This window comes from Sarcophilus harrisii, chromosome 4, assembly GCF_902635505.1.
Source record: "Sarcophilus harrisii chromosome 4, mSarHar1.11, whole genome shotgun sequence".
NCBI classification, from domain to species: domain Eukaryota; kingdom Metazoa; phylum Chordata; class Mammalia; order Dasyuromorphia; family Dasyuridae; genus Sarcophilus; species Sarcophilus harrisii.
The window spans coordinates 90,087,789-90,110,086 of record NC_045429.1 but is presented as its reverse complement, the minus strand read 5'-3'; the positions used below and the strand labels follow the sequence as shown (position 1 = coordinate 90,110,086).

At 31.7% G+C, this 22,298-nt stretch overlaps 1 protein-coding gene across 2 annotated transcripts in view; it reads left to right on the top strand.

The window, feature by feature from the left end:
* The window catches only part of DENND1B (DENN domain containing 1B), a 311,786-nt gene that overhangs the window by 129,150 nt on the left and 160,338 nt on the right, over window positions 1-22,298 (top strand). The window lies entirely within an intron of this gene.

Here is a 22,298-nt window from a genome sequence, read left to right as displayed (position 1 = left end):
GTGATATTTATAATCAAATATTAACCACAAAACTTGTATTTGCTCTTATATCTACAAATGAACTATTTCTATTCTATATAGGTGCATAAAATGTTTGAGAACAGTATTTAAAGACTTCATTTTACACTGTTCATTCAAATGCTTTTTTCATATTCCATACATTTTCAACACATTGGGGTTTTGTATATCTACTCATTTCAGTTTGTTCAATTTGTGGCTAAAAATGTAGTCTTCAGTAAAATGGCATCTATAAAAGCCTGATTGTTCTCTTCTCATATTTTCACAAAAGATACCTTTGATATACAAAATCAGTCATACAAAGGTTCTGAAGTTGAAAAATTAAATGTATCAAACAGGAATTCTATAGTCTATCTCCTTATGCTATCATACTCATAATTATTTGATTTAATTTTTACTTCTTTCAGATATCTTGAGAGCTTATCCCTATTAAGAGCTCCTCAAATTATATTACTTATCCCATAGACCTCATCAGTGTAGATGATCAGATGGTTAATGTAGCTGTTCTTTATTGTTATTTCCACTTCTTTATGTATCAAATCTGGACTCATTGGTGGAGATAGCACTTATTTATGGAAGTCTTGACAGTTCTCTCCCCCCCCCCCCCATTTCATTTGTTTATTGTCTGCCTTTCAGTTTTATCCTTAACTGTTTGGGGGATGATATGAATCAGGTAGGTCATACAAGCTTTCTGTAGATGTACTATTATTATTATGAAACAACCATCTCCAGGGACTCAAGTCTGGATTTTGCAAGTGTAGGAATAGAAGAATATGTTGTTGGTGTGGATAGTTTTTAGTCTATTACCAAAGTCATCCTTCCTTTGATTTCTAAGAACCAAAACATCATTCTCTTATATGTGTTATATCCCTCTATTAGAATATAAGTGCTTTGAGGACAAGGACTGCCTTGCTTTTTAGTATTTTTTATCCCTAGTACTTAGTAAAGTTTCTGAAATTTAATAAATATTTCAAATCAAATGATCAATTATGTGCATGTGGAGTTAAATATTACCAAAGAGATTGTGACTGGACCATGCTTGTAGTTAGAGTGATGGGTAGCAGATGCACATCCTGCCTATAACATTGCTATCTGTATAATATCAAAAGATCAAGAAAGTAGTCTCAGCATGCTAGGTGAGGAAGAGAAAGAAGAGTAGGACCCAGTAGGGTAGGAAATGAGAAAAATAAATAGATAGGAAAAATAATAGAGGTCTTGGAAATAGAGGAGTTAGAAAATATGGAAAACATATTACATAGAAGTAAATAAACTGAAGACTAAGAAAAAGCCCAGTGGATTTGATAATTAGAATGTCATTGATGACCTTTGAAACAAGCTTTTTAGAATAGTGATAGGGAAGGAAGCCAGATTTCCAGGCATCATGGAGGAGCATATAGATGGTTTCTCTTTAAAACTGAGGATTATTTAAGTATGAGCAAAGAGGAAAAAAATCTCTTATTTTTAATAAATATAATGACTTATTTATGGCATCTTAAAATTCAACTATAATTAATTAAAACAATAATTTTATTAAAGTTGCAGCCTATAAAATACACACATGTAATTTATCAGCTTTGCTTATACACAATGAGTAAATAAGCATAGTGTTTGTTGAAGCCAGAAACTCCAACTACTGTTATGTCTCATTTTGTATTACTTCACTGTTAGGAGGTGAAATAGCATAGATCATCATTCAGTCATTCATGCTTAGTCAATTCATTGATCAAATATCATAATTTATGAATGACTTTGTTTTTAAAATGTTGACATAATTTTGCAATTTGTTCTTCTGGCTTTGCTTGCTTCACTTCATATAAGTCTTTCTTTGAACTCATCACTTTTATCCTTTCTTTTGGAAAGCTAGGGATTCTTAAAGACAGGTAGGGAGGGAGTATATTCTATATATGAGAAAATGTTCAGAAAAAGGAACTAGAATGTGCTTGGTCAGTAAGTACACTGGTTTGGCTGAAGGAAAGTTATGTTCAATGATCCTCAAGAGGCAGTCTACAACAAGGTAATGAAAGGACGTTGTATTCTAAATAGGGGAGTTTGTATTTTCGTCTAGAAATTATAGAGAATTACTGGAGCTTTTTGAGCAGTACAATGATGTGTCCAGTACTTTTCTATAGTGTTCGGATTGGTTTTCTGGAGGTCTTGGAGCAGCCTTTGTTTCTGTAGTGTAATTATCACAAGAATAGCCAGGTGTTAAAGTCCAAATTCTTTATTATCTCCTTCACAATCTAGTTTCCTTGCCTTCTTGGAGGCCTTCCCGAGTCTTAGTTTCAGTGGAGAAACAAAGGAGGACAGGCCTGTCACCACAGTGGTGTGAGATGGAATGAATGCATCTGCCCGAGTTTTTGTCCCAGCTTATATGCTCTATTACATTAAATCCATTCATCATACTGAATATAAACCAATCATTATATCACTAGGGAACCATTATTTGTTGTAAGATTAAATCAATCATACTGAGCTTAGAAAACTATTAATCACCATGCTAAACTAGATAACCATTGTCTTATCAATTCCCATGAGTTAGCAGCTTGTAACAATCCTTGTTTCAAGTACAGAGTTCTGGCCCATAACGCTTTTCCTTAGCAGTATTACTTTGGCAGGTGTGTAGATTTGAGAAGGGAGAGGCAAAAAACAGCGATGTCAATTAGGATTCCATTGGGAATAGACCAAGTTAGGGGTAATGAGGGGTAACATATATTAAAGGCCAAAGATAATGGACTTTTACTCAGTTCTCATCCTGTTTTTAACCTTTGTAGCATTTGAGAGTGTTGACCACATTCATGTTCTAGTTACTGGATATTTATGCCATTTTTCTCTATTAACTGCTCCTTCTCACTCAATCTATTTTCTACTTTTTTTATATATAACATCCACTTTATATATACCAATTCTGGCTATTTAAGATTCCATCCTGAACCTGCTTTTCTTTTCCCTCGTTATCCTCCTGATGATCTCATCAGTAAGTCAGTCAACAATCATTTATTAAGATCTGCTATGTGCTATGTACTGTGCTGAATGATGGGGGTTCAAAGAAAGGCAAAAAAAAATGTCAGCTCTCAGAGTTTATTTTTTAATTAAATTTATTCATTTAAAACTTAAATACAAAATAAGAAAAAAACAAAATACAAAAAGAAAGAAAGAAAAAGGAGGAAAAAACCCCTTGCTATTTACCCACAGGACTTCAGGGATGATTTGAAATATATAACAAAAATTTTTCATTTCAGGAAAGCAATATAATAATAGAAGACATATTCATGATTGTACATCTTTCTTTCCTTCCTTATAGGTTACTTTTTTGTTCTGTGCATTTTTAAATTTATTCTTTTTTTCCCTTTTATCCCCCCCCCCAATCTCTCACAAGCAGGTTACAGTTAAGCCTAGATATAGATTTTTAAAAATATATACATATGTATTCATATACACACATACATACATATACTCAGACCCATATATAAATATATATAAACACATATCTACACCTACACATATATTCACGTGCATATACACATACATAAATATGTATTAAAACAATATTAATGACTGACATATTATGTAGATTTCTCTCTTGACTGAATTTTAAAGTTTGACTTTGATATTAAAGTTTGCTAGCACTGTTTTTTTAATAATAAATTCTACTCCTGCTCTTTGTTATTGTATTTGTGTATATCTTTCATTTTCTATCCCTATTAACTCTTCTACTTTAATTCTACTCCTTAACTTGCCTTGCTGTTACTTAACCTCCTCCAACTCATGGATCCCTCCCTTATCTTCTTTCTCTTCTCTCCTTTCTTTATCCTATTGCCATTAATCTACACATTTTATCACACTCCCATTAATCTGCATACCCTTCTGTACTCCACCTTATCCTATTCCCTTCCCTCTTATTTCTTTATAGATTTTGGAGGGTGTATCCTTCATAGTTATTATCTGTATTGTTCCCTTTTTAACCCATTCCTGATGTGAGTAGGTCAGAACTACCAGTCCTTCTCCCTCATCTATGTCTCTGTGTCAATTCTTCCTCTGTACCTCATTCATATAGAATAATTACTATTTTTATCTTTTCCTAGATGTTTTTGCTATTTAGAGCCAAATCATACTCAGCTTTATCCCAGTCTTTCATTTGAGTTATGCAAAATACTGATGCCAATCTTAGACATATAATTTACATTTTCACATATAAAATGTAAACAGTTTGTCCTTTTTTGAGTCCCTTGAAATTGGCCTTTGTTATTGGCTTTTATATGTTAAATTTTCTATTGAGTTCAGGTATATTTGAGACAAAATACCGAAAATCTGGCAGTTCAATGAATGTCCATTTTTTAATTCAATATTATATTTAATTTTACATGGTGTAATATTTTTGGCTACATGATTAATCTTTTGATTATTGTTATATAGTGTTCCAGGAGCTGCAGTCTTTTGTTGTAGATGCTGATAAATCTGGTACAATTCTAATTGTAGCTCCTGTATATTTGGATATTGCAGGATTTTTTATTGCTTTGTTTCTTGTAAAATTTTCTCTTTGTTCTGGTTAGTTCTAAATTAAGCAATAATATTCTTATATGTTTCCCTTTTAGGATCTCTTATTCTATTATTTCAGTACAGTTTTCTTTGATTATTTCTTGTATTATTATATTATTTTTTTGGTCCCAGTTTTCTCTTAGACCAATTATTCTTATATTTTCTCTTTATGATCTGTTCTTCAGATCTGTTGTTTTTCTTATAAGATGTTTAACATTCTTTTCTACTTTTTCATTTTTATATTTGGTATTATTATTTCTTGGTCTCTTAAAAAGATTTGGCTTCCCCTCGCCGAATTCTAATTTTCTTTTTTTTTTTAATTAATTAAAGCTTTTTATTTTTCAAAACATATGCATGGACAATTTCCCAATATTAGCCCTTGTAAAACTTTGTTCCAATTTCCCCCTTTCCCCCATATCTTCCCTTAAATGGCAAGTAGTCTAATATATGTTAAACATGGTAGAAATATATGTTAAATCCAATATATGTATATATATTTATACAATTGTTGTGCCGCAAAAGAAAAAAAAAGAGAAGCAAAATAAAATGCAAGCAAACAACAACAAAACGAGTGAAAATGCTATGTTGTGATCCATACTCTGTTCAGAATTGATCATCATATAATCTTACTATTGCATTTATACAATGATCTTCTGGTTCCACTCATTTCACTTAGCACCAATTCATGTCAGTCTCTCCAGGCCTCTCTCTCTAAATCATCCTTGATGATCATTTCATACAGAAAAATGATATTCTATAACATTCATATACCATAATTTATTCAGCCATTCTCCAGTTGATGGGCATCCACTCAGCTTCCAGTTTCTTGCCATTTCAAAAAGGGCTGCCACAAACTTTATTGCACATGTGGGTCCCTTTCCCTTCTTTGAGATGTTTTTGGGATGTAAGCCCAGTAGAAATACTGCTGTGTCAAAGGGTATGCACATTTTGATAACTTTTTGAGTACAGTTCCAAATTGTTCTTTGGAATGGGTGGATTTGTTCATAATTCCACCAACAATGTATTAGTTTTTTAGCGATTTTAGTGATTTAGAGAACTTTTTCATATGAGTAGAAATGACAACCAATGTTTCTGATAAAGATTGAATCAAATTTATAAGAATACAAGTCATTTTCCAACTGACGAGCATCCACTCAGTTTCCAGTTTCTTGCCACTACAAAAAGGACTGCCACAAACATTTTTGCAAATGTGGGGCCTTTTCCCACCTTTTTGATATCTTTGGGATATAAGCCCAATAGAAACATTGCTGGGTCGAAGGGTATGTACAGTTTGATAACATTTTGAGCATAGTTCCAAATTGTTATATTGGAGATTACAGGGGCCCTTTTCTGGCACCAGGATTCAGGGATTTATTGTATCGCCCATATAAGGTTCTGGATTGCAGTCCTAGAATGAGGAGGAGCCCTAGCAAAAGGATGGATGGTGGTGAAAGTGTGAGGGTGGGAAAGAGTACTTGTGGTCTCTCACAGGCCAGAGCTCAGATCAGGAGAGCAGTGATCAACACCTGTTTTTAGATTATGCCACTTTGAAAGAACTGAATACTTACAGATAATCCTAAATTAGCTCTGAAAACAGAAGTACAAAAAACTTGAAGCTTGGGATGATGCTCTCTCCATCCTAAGAGCAGAGTCCAATTTTGACATAAAGTTAAAAATCAAGAAATAGGCTAAAAAATGAGCAAACAAACAAAAAGAACCTGACCAAAGAAAGTTACTCTGGTGACAAGGAAGAGCAAGATAGAAACCCAGAAATCAACAATTTCTACATCCAAACTCTAAAGCAGGGGTACTCAAACTTTTTAAATAGGGGGCCACTTCACTGTCCCTCAGACTGTTGGAGGTCTGGACTATAGTAACAACAAAAACTTTGTTTTGTGGGCCTTTAAATAAAGAAACTTCATAGCCCTGGGTGAGGGGGATAAACGTCCTCAGCGGCTGCATCTGGCCCGCGGCCATAGTTTGAGGAATAAAAATGTGAATTGATTTCAGGCCTGAAAGAACTCAGAAAGGCTTTAAATTTGGAGAAAGTGAGTGATACAAAGAAAAATGTGAAAAAAAGAATCAACTTGGTTAAAGGAGGCACAAAAAATTTCTGAAGAATATTATACTTTAAAAAAATAGAATAGGCCAAATGGTAAGAGGCACAAAAATCCAGTTGAGAAAACTCATTAAAAAGCAGAATTAGTCAAATGAAAAAGAATGTACAAAGATACAAAGGTTACTAAACAGAAGAATTTATTAAATAGCAGAATTGGCTAAATGGAAAAAAGATATACAAAACTTCACTGAGTAAAATAATTCTTTAAAAATTAGAGTTAGACAAGTGAAAGCTAATAACTCCATGAGATATCAACAAACAAAATCAAAAGAATGAATAAAATAAGTGAAATATCTCTTTGGAAAAATCTGACCTGGAAAATAGATGGAGGAAAGATAATTTTAGACTTGCTAGACTACCTGAAAGCTATGATTAAAAAAAGATGCTAGATATTATATTTCAAGAAATTATCAAGGAATATTGCTCTGCTACTCTAGAACCAGAGCATAAAATAGAAATCAAAAGAATCTACTATTCAATTCCTGAAAAAGATCCCAAAATGAAAATTCAGGAATCTTTTCATCAAATTCAAGAGCTCTCAGGTCAAGGAAAAAAACTGTAGCCAGCCAGAAAGAAACAATTCAGACATCCTGGAACTACAGTCAGCATAATAAAAGACTTAGTAACTTTTACTTTAAAATACCAGAGGGCTTGGGATTTGATATGCCAGAGTATGTAGGATTGTCACCAAGAATCACCTGTCAAGCAAAACTGAGTTATATAGTCCTTCAGGAAAAACAAAATGAACATTTAGTGAAGAAGACAATCATTCATAATGTAAAAACCAGAGCTGAGTATAAAATTTGGCTTTCAAATATAAGACTAAAGATATAAAGACTAAAGATTAAAGAGATAAAAAGGTAAACAGGAAAGAGAAATCATAAGAGATTTAATAAAATTAAACTTTATATTCCTTCATGTAAAGATGATATTTGTAACTCCTAAGAAATTTCTCATTAGTAGGGCATTTAGAAGGAATGTATTAGTCAATGGACTGGGTTGTGAGTCTACTGTGATGGGATGATATCCAAAAAATAAAAAAATAAAATTAAGGAATTATAAAGAAGAGTGAACTGGAAGAAAGGGGAAGAGAGAAGTAGTGTAAGGTAAATTATCTTCGCTAAAATAAACATGAACTTTTAATAATAGAGAGAAAGATGGAGGGGCAGGGTAGTCATCACTTGAACCTTCTCTCATCAGAATTGGCTCAAAGGGGTAGTAACATACAGTCGGGCTTTAGAAATCTATCTTATACAGAGATGTAAGAGGAGAGGGAAAAAGTAGAAGAGGTAGAGCTGATAAAAGGGAAGGCACATTGGGGGAGACAGTTTTTAGAAGCAAAACACTGTTGAGGAGAGAGAGGGTAGAAGAGCAAGATAAATGTGGAAAGAGAATGGAGAGCAATATACAATTAGTAATCATAATTGTGATAAAATTTTTACAGCAAGTTTCTTTGATAATCACCTCATTTCTCAAATATTTAGAGAACTGAGTCAAATTTATAAGGATACAAATCAGTCCCCAGTTGATAAATGGTTAAAGGATATGAACAAGTACTTTTCAGAAAAATCAGATAAAAGTCATATGAAAAATGCTTAAAATCTCTATTGATTAGGGAACTGAAAATTTAAACAATTCCTGAGATGTATCACTTCACACCAATCAAATTGGCTAATCATAGAAAAAGAAAATTACAAATTTTGGAGGGGATGTGAGAAAATAGGGACATTAATATCATTTAATACTATAAATTATCATTCTGGAGAATAATTGGAGGTATGCCTCTAAAACTGTAAAACTGTGTGTACCTTTTGACCCAGAACTGGTACGTTTGTATCTCAAAGAGATTAAAAAAGAAAAAGGACCTACATATACAAAATATTTTTAGCAGCTCTTTTTGTGGTGGTAAAAGGTTGGAAATTGAGAGGATGCTCATCAATAAGGGAAATGAAGAACAAGATGTGATATATGATTGTGATAAAATGTTGTGTCCTGCTTTCTAGAGTCCCCAAGTTAGGGTGACAAAACATATTGTTTTCTAGAACCCCCATGCTGGGATGATTAAAATATACCTTCCTAGTAGAGAAGTGATGAAGTGGGATTCCTGAGGATGGTGGAAAACGTGGCGTCTGTTTATTTCAAGAACTTTCCCCTTTTTATACCCTCATACCCTTAAGTAACAAAAACATTGGGCATGCACCAAGTATATCCTGTGCATATGGGACCACGTGAACAACTTGCTATTGCATGTAGTAGTGTATGTATGTATATATATATATATATATATATATATATATATATATATCAATTTATGGTGTAGGCCAGCAATTTGGAACTCACTATTTAGAAAAAAGGTTAAAATTTTTTAATACAATTGGAAAAAATAAAATATTCTAGCAATTATTCTGTCTCTGTTCTCTAGCTTGTAAGCCTTTGTGATCCCCCAAGTAAGTGCAGTGTTCTTCAAAGATCCCAGTAGCAAATCAGGCCAGGAAACTATAAACTTTCAGTGTGCTCGAAATAGTCTAATCTAGAGCTCAGTGTGATTGCTTTTTTAAATTTATTTTTAAATACTTGGAAAGCTTTGAATCATGATTTATATCCAAGCAGCACAAAACCAGGTTTGCCTTTGAGGAGAGCTCTAATTGCTGGCTTCGTCTCCTATTAATTAACTACACTTTTCAGGTTCAGTGACAAAAGTATTTCCCCTAACCTCTACACATTCCTTGCTCTACTTTCTTACCAGTGGCCTAAATCTTTGAACATTTTAGTGTCAGAGGGACAAAACCGTACTATCCCTACCCCCTCTCACCATTAGTTCTTTTCCTTCTCATTTGTATGTGGGCCGAATTTACAACCTTGGGATGGAAAAATACTTATGACATTTCTCCTAGAATTTGCTAATCATTACTTGGCCTAGTGATCTTTTGAAATATTTGTTGAAGTTATTTTGGGAAAGAATTTAGCTATACTACTTTCTCCTATTCCACCTTCTTTGTATGCTGATAATAGACATTCATTATCTAGTTCTCAGCATAGAATCAGTAGTTAAATCCATAGGAGCTGATGAGTGTAAGATATCTGCTGGACATCCAGTTCAAAAATGTCTAAAAGACATTTGGTTATCATTTCTAATGGCATAGCATCTTTGTTTCAAATGTGTCTTGTGACCTCTCTTGGGATTTATTTGGCAAAATCTGGAGCGGTTTGCTATTTCCTTGTCCAGCTTATTTTACAGATGAGGAATGGAAGCAAACAGGGTGAAGTGACTTGTCCAGAGTCACATAGCTAGTCAGTGCCTGAGACCAAATTTGATCTCGTGAAGAAGAGTTTTCCATGCCTGTATCCACTGTGCCAATTAGCAGCCCCTCCCCTCACATAGCTACCAACATCTTCCTTAGAGATTCAAGGGAAAAAAATAAACAAGCCTTTAAGGCAAGAAGGATTGGAATTGAAAGATGTGAATAGGATGTCCTACTTGAATGACTAAATAAGTTATAGGATAGTAGCCAAATATTCGTGAGCTAACAGAATCAATATGAAGATTTCATAGAAGGATGGAAAGAATTATATACATATATTCATTTGTACTGATAGAGAATTGAACAGAACGTAGTGCAACTACTTCTTTTCTTGGAAAATATCAGGACCTATGACTATGGAACATGGAATATATTGATAATGTGGTTACTGTTGCTGAACTGCCTATCCCCTCCTCCTCCCTTTTAAGTCCTGTTAAGTTTTAGGCCTTCATCTTTTGTCTAGATTTTTATAAAGGCCTCCTAATTGATCTCTCCCTTAAGTCTTTATTCACTTTGATCTATTTTCTACACAGTTGCCAAGATGTTTTCTTTAAACACATATTTGACTTTCTTTAACTTAATCTGTTCTAATAGTTCTCCTTTTCCTTTTAGACTTAATATAAACTTCTGTTTAGCATTTAAAGCCCTTTAAGATGGCTCTTAGCTTAACTTTTTGCCTTCATTGTACAACTACCCTCATATGCTGTTATGTTAGTCAGCAGGATTTTCTTCTCTTTTCTTCACATACAGCATTCTGTCTTCTTTCTCTGTGCATTTTCATCACCATTCCTATACCTGGAATTTCTTCCTTTCTTTACCTTTATGTATTCCATATAAATGCAGCTAAATCAACATCTTCTATATGGAGCTTTTCCTGATCTCCCCAACTTATGTTCTCTCCTTCCCAAATTATGTGATTAACTACTTTGCATCTATTCTAGTTATAATTATTTATATAATTATTTTGCATACTTTTATATATTCATTTAAACTTGTTTCTCTTTTAGGTTCTAAAATCTTTGGGGAGTAAGGATTCTATCATTTTGTATGCATATGCATAAAAATAGATATATGTCACTTTTTGTATTTATATCCAAAGTGGGTGTGTAAATCAGTAGTGGATCTGTAATTTCAAGTTCCTTTCAATGATTTATCAAAAGTGGTCCATGCTCACATCTCTTGTGTTTCCCACATCCATATAAACTTTAAGATTTCCACAGGGGACCCACCTAACTTTCTAGAGACCTTTTTCACTTTATTCTGCCATTGTAGTGGTATCAGTAGACTAGTTTGACTGGCTCGTCATGTCATCTCTCCCCCTCAAAACAGAACCAGCTTTTCTTTTCATCCTGTTTCACAGTTTCTGTTGACATTTTATTACTCTTGTTCTTCAGAATTTCTCATTATAGTCATATTTACTAAGAGCTTTATATTGACCTTGGATATATCATTTTTCCATATTCAATCACTTGTATTTTATGCTCTACTGCACAATAGGAGCACCGATAGGACATTAGTATTTAAAAATTGGACTTGTGTTTTCATGGCACTTAATAAAGGAGTTTTGCAGTTTCCTTAAGGCAGTCTAACATGCTCTACTCCTGCTGTTTTACTCTAAATTGACTCACTATTAATCTGCACTGTGTATTTCTACATATATGTACTCGTGATCAAGCTCTATAGTTATAGTTCTTAATTTGATTGAGATCCATGGATCACTAAGCAAGTCCTTGGATAGATTTCAGTGCCTCTTTGAATTTTAATAAGAAAAAAAATTCTAGCTTTGAAATGAATATAATGAGTTTGTGCTTTTCTTTATAATCCTATGTATTTTATTTTATGCATTTAAAATGTTTGACAAGGCTTTTACAAAACTACTGAAAAGGGTTGTAGAACACACAAACCCAGCCCTCTCAGCTCTGTAGGGTGTCCATTCAAATGCATGTTATTTGAGAAGTAAATATTCTGAATCCAAATATTTGGACTTTAGTGTATCAGTGGACAAGTACAGTGTTCTCAGAATTGCTGTAGGTATCATACATAGATGGTAGCATCTGGAAGATCTCACTGTTTTCCAGGAATATTTAAAATTAAGTTTGGTGTTGGCTTTTTTTTTTTTTTTTTTTTTTTTTTTTACATCAAAGTGGCAAATGTCTTTGTTGAGTGGAAGTCTCCTTTATTCCTTTTGATCAGAGAATCGTTGAATACTATTATCATTTCTGTTGTTATTCCTCTCAGGAATCTTGAGAAATTTTGATGTATGAATTAGATACACTTTATTATATAAAAGAATATGTAACTGATGTTTTATTTTTACCAACTCAAATAATTTTTTTAGCAATGGAATCTTGTATGTGCTACATTTTAAATTCAGTTGTGAAATCAAGATATGGTATAATGTTGAAAATGTCTTGTAAAAGACAGTTTATACCATACTGAAACCTTCATTAAGAGAGCACTGAATGGACCCACACTTAACACAGTATACCAAGATAAGATCAAAATGGGTCCATGATTTAGACATAAAGAACGAGATTATAAACAAATTGGAGGAACAAAGGATAGTTTTTCTCTCAGACTTGTGGAGGAGGAAGAAATTTGTGACTAAAGACGAACTAGAGACCATTATTGCTCACAAAATAGAAAATTTTGATTACATCAAATTAAAAAGCTTCTGTACAAACAAAACTAATGTAAACAAGATTAGAAGGGAAGCAACAAACTGGGAAAACATCTTCACAGTTAAAGATTCTGATAAAGGCCTCATTTCCAAAATATAGAGAACTGACTCTAATTTATAAGAAACCAAGCCATTCTCCAATTGATAAATGGTCAAAGGATATGAACAGACAATTTTCAGATGATGAAATTGAAATTATTACCACTCATATGAAAGTGTTCCAAATCATTATTAATCAGAGAAATGCAAATTAAGACAACTCTGAGATACCACAACACACCTGTCAGATTGGCTAAGATGACAGGAAAAAATAATGATGAGTGTTGGAGGGGATGTGGGAAAACTGGGACACTGATACATTGTTGGTGGAGTTGTGAACGAATCCAACCATTCTGGAGAGCAATCTGGAATTATACCCAAAAAGTTATCAAACTGTGCATACCCTTTGATCCAGCAGTGTTTCTACTAGGCTTATACCCCAAGGAGATACTAAAGAAGGGAAAGGGACCAGTATGTGCCAAAATGTTTGTGGCAGCCCTGTTTGTAGTGACCAGAAAGTGGAAACTGAGTGGATGCCCATCAATTGGAGAATGGTTGGGTAAATTGTGGTATATGAATGTTATGGAATATTATTGTTCTGTAAGAAATGACCGGAAAGATGAATACAGAGAGTCTTGGAGAGAATTACATGAACTGATGCTAAGTGAAATGAGCAGAACCAAGAGATCATTATATATGTCAACAACGATATTGTATGAAGATGTAATCTGATGGAAGTGGATTTCTTTGACAAAGAGACCTAATTCAGTTTCAATTGATCAATGATGGACAGAAGCAGCTACACCCAAAGAAATGAATGTAAACTGTTTGCATTTTTGTTTTCCTTCCCGGGTTATTTTTACCTTCTGAATCCAATTCTTCCTGTGCAACAAGAAAACTGTTTGGATCTGCACATATACATTGTATCTAGGATATACTAGGACATATTCAACATATATAGGACTGCTTGCCATCTGGGGGGTGGGGGGGTAGAGAGTGGGAGGGAAAAATCTGAACAGAAGTGAGTGCAAGGGATAATGTTGTAAAAAAAGTTACCCTGGCATGGATTCCGTCAATAAAAAGTTACTATAATAATTAAAAAAAAAGAATTCCTGTCTGCAGATAGCATATATTAAATAGGAGCTAATTAAATTGATTTCCATAGCTGCCTAAATTAATTATATAGATAAATATAATAAAATACTTGTAATATAAAACATATGACAAATGATATATAAATAATATAGAAAAATAATGTACAAATGATGAATAAATGTGTGATTCAGAGGGAATAACTTAGTGAATAAAATGGTAAATTAAAAAAAAAAGAGAGCACTGAAATCATGTATAGATAATTTGCAAGATTTTGTTTAAATGAAGGAAAATAAGTCAGTTTTTTGTTTAAGTGATTGAGAGTTAATTTTTTTCAAATGCATGGCATGTAAATTTTTTCAGTGGGGCTTGAAGCAAGCTAAGAAAGTCATTTCCAGGCAACTAGAACCAACTAAAGAAAATCTCTAGAGGTGAGAGAGAGTATCTAGCATGAGGAATAGTAACTGTCACTGGATTGAAAAGTATGTGGTAGGGCAAAAGAAGATGGGAAAGGATGTGTATGATGGTTAAGTGTTGGTTATGAAGGGCTTTAAAATTTTTTTTTCATTTTTGATGCTAGAAGTAATAATGGATTTGATTTAGCAAGCTAGTAGGCAAATTTAATTGCAGTGATGCATGTAGAAGAATAACATGAAAAATATTATATATATTGGGTCCTAGGACCCAAACTTTGAATGGCCTTATGTACAGGACTGCAGAGTTTGAATTTTATCCCTAAAAAGAATAGGGAACTATTGAAAAATTTTTTCAGTAAAGGTGTATCAGAATCAGGCCATTTATTATATTATTATATCCCCTATATGCATTTTTAAAAACAATTTTTAGTTTTTGTAGAGTCTCACTTAGAGTTATTCACAATTTCTCTATAACTTTTATGCCAGTTTAAAAAAACTAACTTATCTAATTTTTCCCTTTTTACTTGCTTTTAAAAAACTGTCAGATGGTACACTGAAATGAATTTTATTAAACTCATCTACCTTTATATTTTGAGCATTTACTCAATTTTGAAATAAATTACTTATTGAAACATTTCAAACTTTTTGTGAAGCTTTGTTTTTCTTGTTTTGCAGAATTAGTTAATAATTTCAGAAATGTTGATCCAGAATACACAGTACATTTCAGAATAGCTTTTTTATTTAATGTTTTTTTATTCTTAACTTAAAGTACTAAAATGAAGCCTTAAAACATCAAAAGAAAATGATACAAGAAAGTGCAAATGTCTTTTATGTACAGTTTTTTAAAGGATATAATAAATCTAACTTTACATATTTAAAATGTTGTAAGATCAAGATAGAGTGGATAGTGTCACAATTGGAGTTAGGAATACTTGAGTTTAGATCCTGTAATACTTATTAAATAGATACATCCTCTGGCAATTCACTTAGTGTCTTTGAACCTATTTTTTCTAACTACAAAGTGGAGATAATAATTGCACCTATCTCACAGTATTGTTGGGAGAAGCAAATGAGATATGTGAATCATTTTATAATCTTTAAACACAATATAAATGTTAGGTTAGGTTTTTTTAAAATAGTGATTTATTCTCACCTTTGTTTTCTTTTTGTTCTTTTTTGTTATTTAAAAGCTTTAGTAACCTTCTTTTGGTTTTCTTTTTTTCTATTCTTTTTTTTTTTTTTGGTGGCAGCTGAAGTCTTAGCCTTCTTTTCTGTCTAAATTCTTCCCCTACCCATTGGGAAAAAAAGAAAACCCAAACTTTTTTTTTAATACGTGGTTTTGTCTCGACAGAACTCAGTCTTTATTGCTATTCAAAATACAGAATTGTAAATCCAAATGAGCTTTAATGAAGTATGTTCTATTCAGGAATAGCTAAACAAATAATGGTATATGAATAGAATGGACTATTATTGTGCCATGTTAAATGAATAATTTCAGAAGAAACTGGGAAGATCATTATGAATTGATGTAGAATGAAGTAATCAGGAAAAATTTCTAAAATGATAAGAACTTTATAGAGAAAAACAACTTTGAAATATTTTAGAAGATTGATTAAATATGATTTAATGATTTAATTTAAATATGATTAAAATGATTAAATAAGAGTCCAAGAAATGAAGATTAAATATGCTACTTTGAATGGACAAATGATGAACTTAAAGAAAGGGTATAATTTTTTGAATAAAAACTAATACGGGAATTTGCTTTTCAGTACTGTGTACTATGGGATTTGTTTTTCAAGATTCCATCTTCTGCTTCTCTTTCCCAATTGGAAGATAAAGAGAATGAGTGGATTGGTTTATAACTTAAGAAAAAAAAGAAAAAGTACATTGGTGGAGTTATTTTTTCTTATACATTCCAACAATCATTATGTTCCTTTTTTGTCATCTTTTATACTTGATAGGAATGAGATGGAATCTAGGATAATTTTCATTTTTCATATGGCTACCAATGGCTTGTATTTTTTCTTTAGATAAGCTTCCTGTTCAGATTGTTTGACTTTTTCTCTCTTGGTTTTAAATTTAAAATTGATTTATATGTCCTATAAAATTTCTATGATTATCATTATTCATTCTTGGAGATATGTGTATGTGTCTTTATTTTAATTTGTAGATGAAGATTGTATTTTCTCTTAGTAATGTAGAATGATTACGAGGAATGAAATATCTTAACGATAAAATTCCTTTTTTCTTTAAAAGTAAAAATTTTCAGTTGATTAGGTTTCCTGTAACAGATTTTTTAAAAAATTTGACAACTGTTATGTAATAAGGACAATGAAGCATCTTCTTTAAGTTATGTTATAAAGTATGATTTTTACCATAAAGGGGTTCTTGTTCATTTAATATTAATTGAGTTCAGTAGGATAGAATGCAGATTTTTTTTTTTTTAGTATACCTTGAAGTTTTATAAAGTATGTAAGATTTTCTGAAATAGTTATGGTTCCTTATCAAAGAACACTAAGCATCATGGATCTAACTAACTAATCACTAACAGTGATTATTTTGATTTTTTGAGTATCCTCTATAGACTTAAAACTAAGTGTGTAGTAAAGAAAAAGAAATTATGACTCACCTTAAACTTTAAAAAATCAGTTAATTAAAAAAATGGAAATATTTTAGAGTTATTTTTAAGCCAGCCTTAATGAAAAAAAAATTTACAATTTTAGTAAAAGATTAAACATGATCATCTCTTATTTGTTTATTTTCAGTGGCAAGGTTATATATTAAACTTATTTAGAGTATTAAGTATTAAATCTTTGAATTCCAAAATTTTATTTTGCTGAGACTGAAACAACACAGAATTTAATATTATCTACAGTGTTTTCTTATGTTTTTGTTTCACATAATCAAGAATTAACTAATACCTAAATAGACTTCTGAATAGTATTATAAATAACACATGTATGTTATATACATACATATATATAATAATGTAATGTAACATGTATAGAATATAGAATAGAATATTGAATCGTATTGATTTAAAAATTGTAACTATTGTTTTATTTTCTTATTATAAAATGCAAAATATTTTCCTTACTTGATTAATATAATTTTTAAACTATAAAATTGTCACCTATAACTTCAGATTAAATAATATAAGGAAGAACATAGATTTATATAGAAAGCTTTTGCAGGCTTTTTTTTTTTAAACATAGCTTAAAGTTTTTATATCTTTCCTTTAGGCAACTCTCTTATAAGTAAAACATTTTAGTTTTATATATTTTGTGATAGTTTTCCAGACAGCAAAGGGGCCTATAGTCATAGACATTTTAGCTATGGAAAGGCAGTTTTCCTCAGTTTTATTTGGTTATTATAAGGTAGATTCCTGCTGATAGTTTAGGATTGTTAGTGGTTATATGACCATTTGATAGAAAACATTTCCTTTTCTTTATTTAACTTTTGATTCATAAACATAAAGCTTTTATCAGAGCTCTAATGGAAATCCTAGTGAAATGGATACTTACTTTCATATAATAGCAAAATTGACCAGTGAGTTTGATGATTGCTCTTTCTTTTGTCCTTTATTTTTTAAACTACAGGAAGAAAGTAGTCTTGTAATGAAACATAAAATATGTTCCTATTACATTTAAAAATTATTGGTGATGATGTATTCATTTTGTCTTTTTATATAGCCTAAGGAAGTTAGAACACTGAAGTTTTTTTTTTTTTAAACAAGATTTTGTTGTTGTTCATGAAGCCATTTCATTTTTTAAAAATTAAATCACTGAAGTAATTGTATTCTAATTAAATCATTACTCTGCATGTTGCCATTTAAAAAATAATTTTGCTTAATTGTGGAAGTTTGTAAATCAGTGCCAGAGGGCCTGACCTGAATTTAAGTAGTCAGAATTTAACTTTGAGTAGGTTATATTTAGCTTCATTTTTAAAAACCTTAATCATTTTCACAGTTCTAAACCAGTGCGTTATTGTTTTGTCTACATCACATTGTCAAGGTGTAGGAACTCTTCCTATTCATAGAAATGTCAATGAGTCTACCATTTAGTCTTAGAGAGTTTATTGAGAATCATAAAGGTTCAATGGTTTTTCAATGGCCATATATCTACTGTGTCAGGATTGGTATATGTAGTGTTCTGGTTAGTTTTCTGGAGGTCTCTGGACCAACTTTTGTTTCATTAATCACCATGAGAATAGCCAGAGATAAAGTCCAAAAATCTTTATTGTTTCCTTCACAGTCTTGTGACATAGTCTTGTCTCCTTGCCTAGGGGCCGGACTAGTTTACTGGAGGTCCTCCCAGAATGTGTCTTGGTTTCTGTGGGGGAGGTAGGAAGACCACCACAATGGTCTTTTTCTTGAAGTCTCCCTGAGTCCGGGAGCTTGTGCTCCAGCCTCCAGTCCTCTGTCTTCCCTGAGTTTGTTCTAGTCCTCCTCTAGGTCTGACTCTGACCTCTTAAATACTTTATTACAATTAAATCCATTCATCATTCTGAGTATAAGCCAGTCATTATATCACTAGGGAACCATTATTTGTTATAGGATTAATTCAGTCATACTGAACTAGAGAACTATTAATCACCATGCTAACCTAGATAATCATTGTCTTAATTCCACTGAGTTAACACACCTTGTAAGAATCCTTGTTTCAGAGTTCTGGCACATTACAGGTATATAAATTCAGATTTCTGGATCTAAATCCAGTTTTGTTCATTATCCCACACTACCTCTCATATCTTTGTTAATGTTTATTAAATTATTTGAATCTTAAAAACTAATGAAGAAATTAATGTTTAATTGACTTTAACTCAAGAAGATTGTTAACAGTTTCTATTTATAGAGAATTTACTGTTAATAAAATCTTTTTTCTTCAGTGAATGTGGAAGATATTTTAAATCTACAACTAAGCTTTATGCCATTACATGCAACAAAATTCTTAGGCTTACTTATAATTGTTATTGTTTTTATTTGTTAAAAGAATGACCTCACCAAATTCCTGTAATAAATATGTATTTATTTATTATACAACAAATGCATCTCTTATATTGGTCATGTCCCAAAACATAAATGCATCATTCTATACCTTGAGTCTATATCAAAGCTTGCTAAACTGTGAGTCATGACCTGTATGGGATCATGTAACAGCATAGGGATGTCATGAAAAATTTGGCAGCAGTAAAAGATATTAAATATTCCACCAAGATTTCATTATTTATCTAAATATAAATAAGCATATCTATCTCAGTGGCATGGAAATGTGCTTTTTGTCTTTAATAAATAGTAAAATCATATCTATACCAAATAATTGCTTTAAAATAAACTTCTCTATGATTTATTATCAGCAAATGTTTGATTTGTACACTTCTTTTATATGTTGATATACCTGGGGTCTCATAAAAGATTCTCAGGCAAAAAGAAGTCACGAGTGGAAAATGCTTAAGAAGTCCAGATTTATATCATATATCATATTTCATATATATCATATATCACAAATCATAATTTGTTCAACCATTACCCAGTTGTTGGGTAGCCCTTGGGTTTAGCTGCTAAACTATTTTAGATGTATATGTTCTTTTTCTTCTTGTTTTAATTGTTTGTAAATCTCTGAAGAATTGTCCTAGGAATAGTATCACTGGGTCACAGAGAATGCATAGTTTATTAACTTTTGGAACATGGTTTGAAATTGTTTCCAAAATGGGTGGCTCAATTCACTGCTCTTCCAACAGTGAATCAATATGCCTGTTTTCCTGTAGCCCCTTTAATATTTTCATTTTTGAGTTTGTTTTTATCAAGTTAATCAATCTAATATGTATGATTTGGCACCTCAATGTTGCTTTAATGTGCATTTATTAATTCTTAGTAAATTGGAGTATTTTCCTTTTGACTGTTGAGAATTGTTGTTGCTTGTTTAAAATTTAAATCTTACAGTTCATCCTACTATTCAGTCAATGCCACTTAACCCTTACTACCTCCAGGATTATCTATAAAATCATATAACTTGGTTTCGTATATACTTGGATCAAGTGATATTGCCCTTCTTCCTGTTCCTTAAACAAGACACTTCATCTCCAAACTCCAAGAATTTTCTGACCTTTACCTTTGCTCAGAATTCTATCCTTCCTCTTTTTTTTTTATCTCCTAGTTGGCTTGCTTAATGGCTTTCAGGTCCCAACGGAAATCTCATCATCTTCAATAAACCTTTCCTTGCCCCAATTAAGGCTAGTGCCTTCCCTATGGTTTATCATGTTTATGTCTTACTTGTACATAGTTGTTTGCTTGTTTTTTCCTCCATTAGATTCTCAACTCCTTGAGGACAATGTTTTTGTTACTGTTGTTTATTTTTGTGTCCCCACAGTGTACCTATCAAACATAGTAAGCATTTAATAACTGTTTATTAACTGCCTTGATTTCCTTTGACCATTTATCAATTAGGGAAATGCTCTTCTAAGAAAATGGAATCTTTATACACCTTGGAAATGATGAGATCCTTATCTGCTGCATTTTTTTCACCCAATTATGATTTTTTTTTTAAATTGGTTTTGTTCATGCAAAACCTGTTTAATTTTATGTGATCAAAATTGACTTTTCTTTTAAAATCCCTTATTTGATCACAAACTCTTTATCCAGAAATATGAAAAATAATTTCTTTCTTGCTCCTCTATTCCATTTATAATGTTAACTTTTTTGTATAATTTATTAATCCATTTGGGTCTTCTTTTGGTATAGTGTGGGAAATATGGGTTAATACTTAATTTCTATATTACTATTTTCCAGTTTTCTTAGTTGTTTTTGAGTTCTAACCTTAGTATCTTATAACTTGGATTTTATCAAATACTTGACTTTTTTGTTCTTTTGCATATCTGATCTGTTTCATTTCTAAACTTATCTCTGTGTTTTTAACTAGTACCTAATCATTTTGATGATTATAGCATAATTTTATAGCATAATTTCGTATTTGGTGTTGCTAGAACTACTTTTTTTTTTTCATTTTTTTCCCCTTTAGATTTTGAACCTGTTTTTCCTATAAATGAATTTCATTATCTTTTTTTTTCTAGTTTAATAGTTTGATAGCCATGGCATTTAATAATTTAACTTATATATTGCCATTTTTTCTTGCATTGGCTCAACCAACCTTTGAACAATTAATATTTCTTCAATTATTTAGGACTTTTAAAAATACTATAAAGATTTTTTTGTAGTTCTATTCCTATACTTCCTCTGCATATGAATTGCCAGATAGAATTTGAAGCATTTTATACTTAATTTAAGTGGTCTTTCACTTTAGGTTTTATTGTGTGATCATGATTTTTAAAGGTTATGAAATGCAAGTTCTAAAAGGTCCTATGAATTTGAAAACCCATTTTTGTTAAATTGAGAAAAGAGAGATTCATTATGAAAAGTTGAATAATAGTACATGGTTAAAAAAAAACAACAAAAACAACAAGCAGTAAATAAACTGTGTCAACCCATAAAAAGGATAAAAATGCAAAATTACTATCAGAACAATGTAATCCATTTTCATTTCAATTGAAGCCAAAAACATTTATTAGTAGTTCACTACTCAAAGCACTATGCAGGTGCTATAGCTGTTAAAAGAGCAAAAGCCTACATTCCACTGGCAGGAAAATGACATGTGTAGAATTACAATAAATACCATGTAGTAGAATATTAAGCTTTCTGAGGACAAGACTAATACTTCATTTTTTTGTTGTATCTACATCCCCATAATAGCGTATTGGAAGATGGGAGAGCACTAATAATTTTCTCCTATGGATAAATGAGAGAGAGAAAGAAAGACAGAGATAGGGACAAAGACAGAGACAGACTGAAAGAGACAGAGGAAGGGAGGGAGGAGAGGAATGAAGAGGGGAACTGAGTGTTCAGATATTTCACTCATGTCTAACTCTTTGTAACCCTATTTGGGATTTTCTTGGCAAAGATACTGGATGGTTTATCATTTCCTTCTCTAGCTAATGTTACAGATAAAAAAAAAAAAAAAAAAACAAAAAAAAAAACAAAAAAAAAACTTAAGCAAATGGGATCACATAGCTAGTAAGTATCTGAGGCCAGATTGGAATTC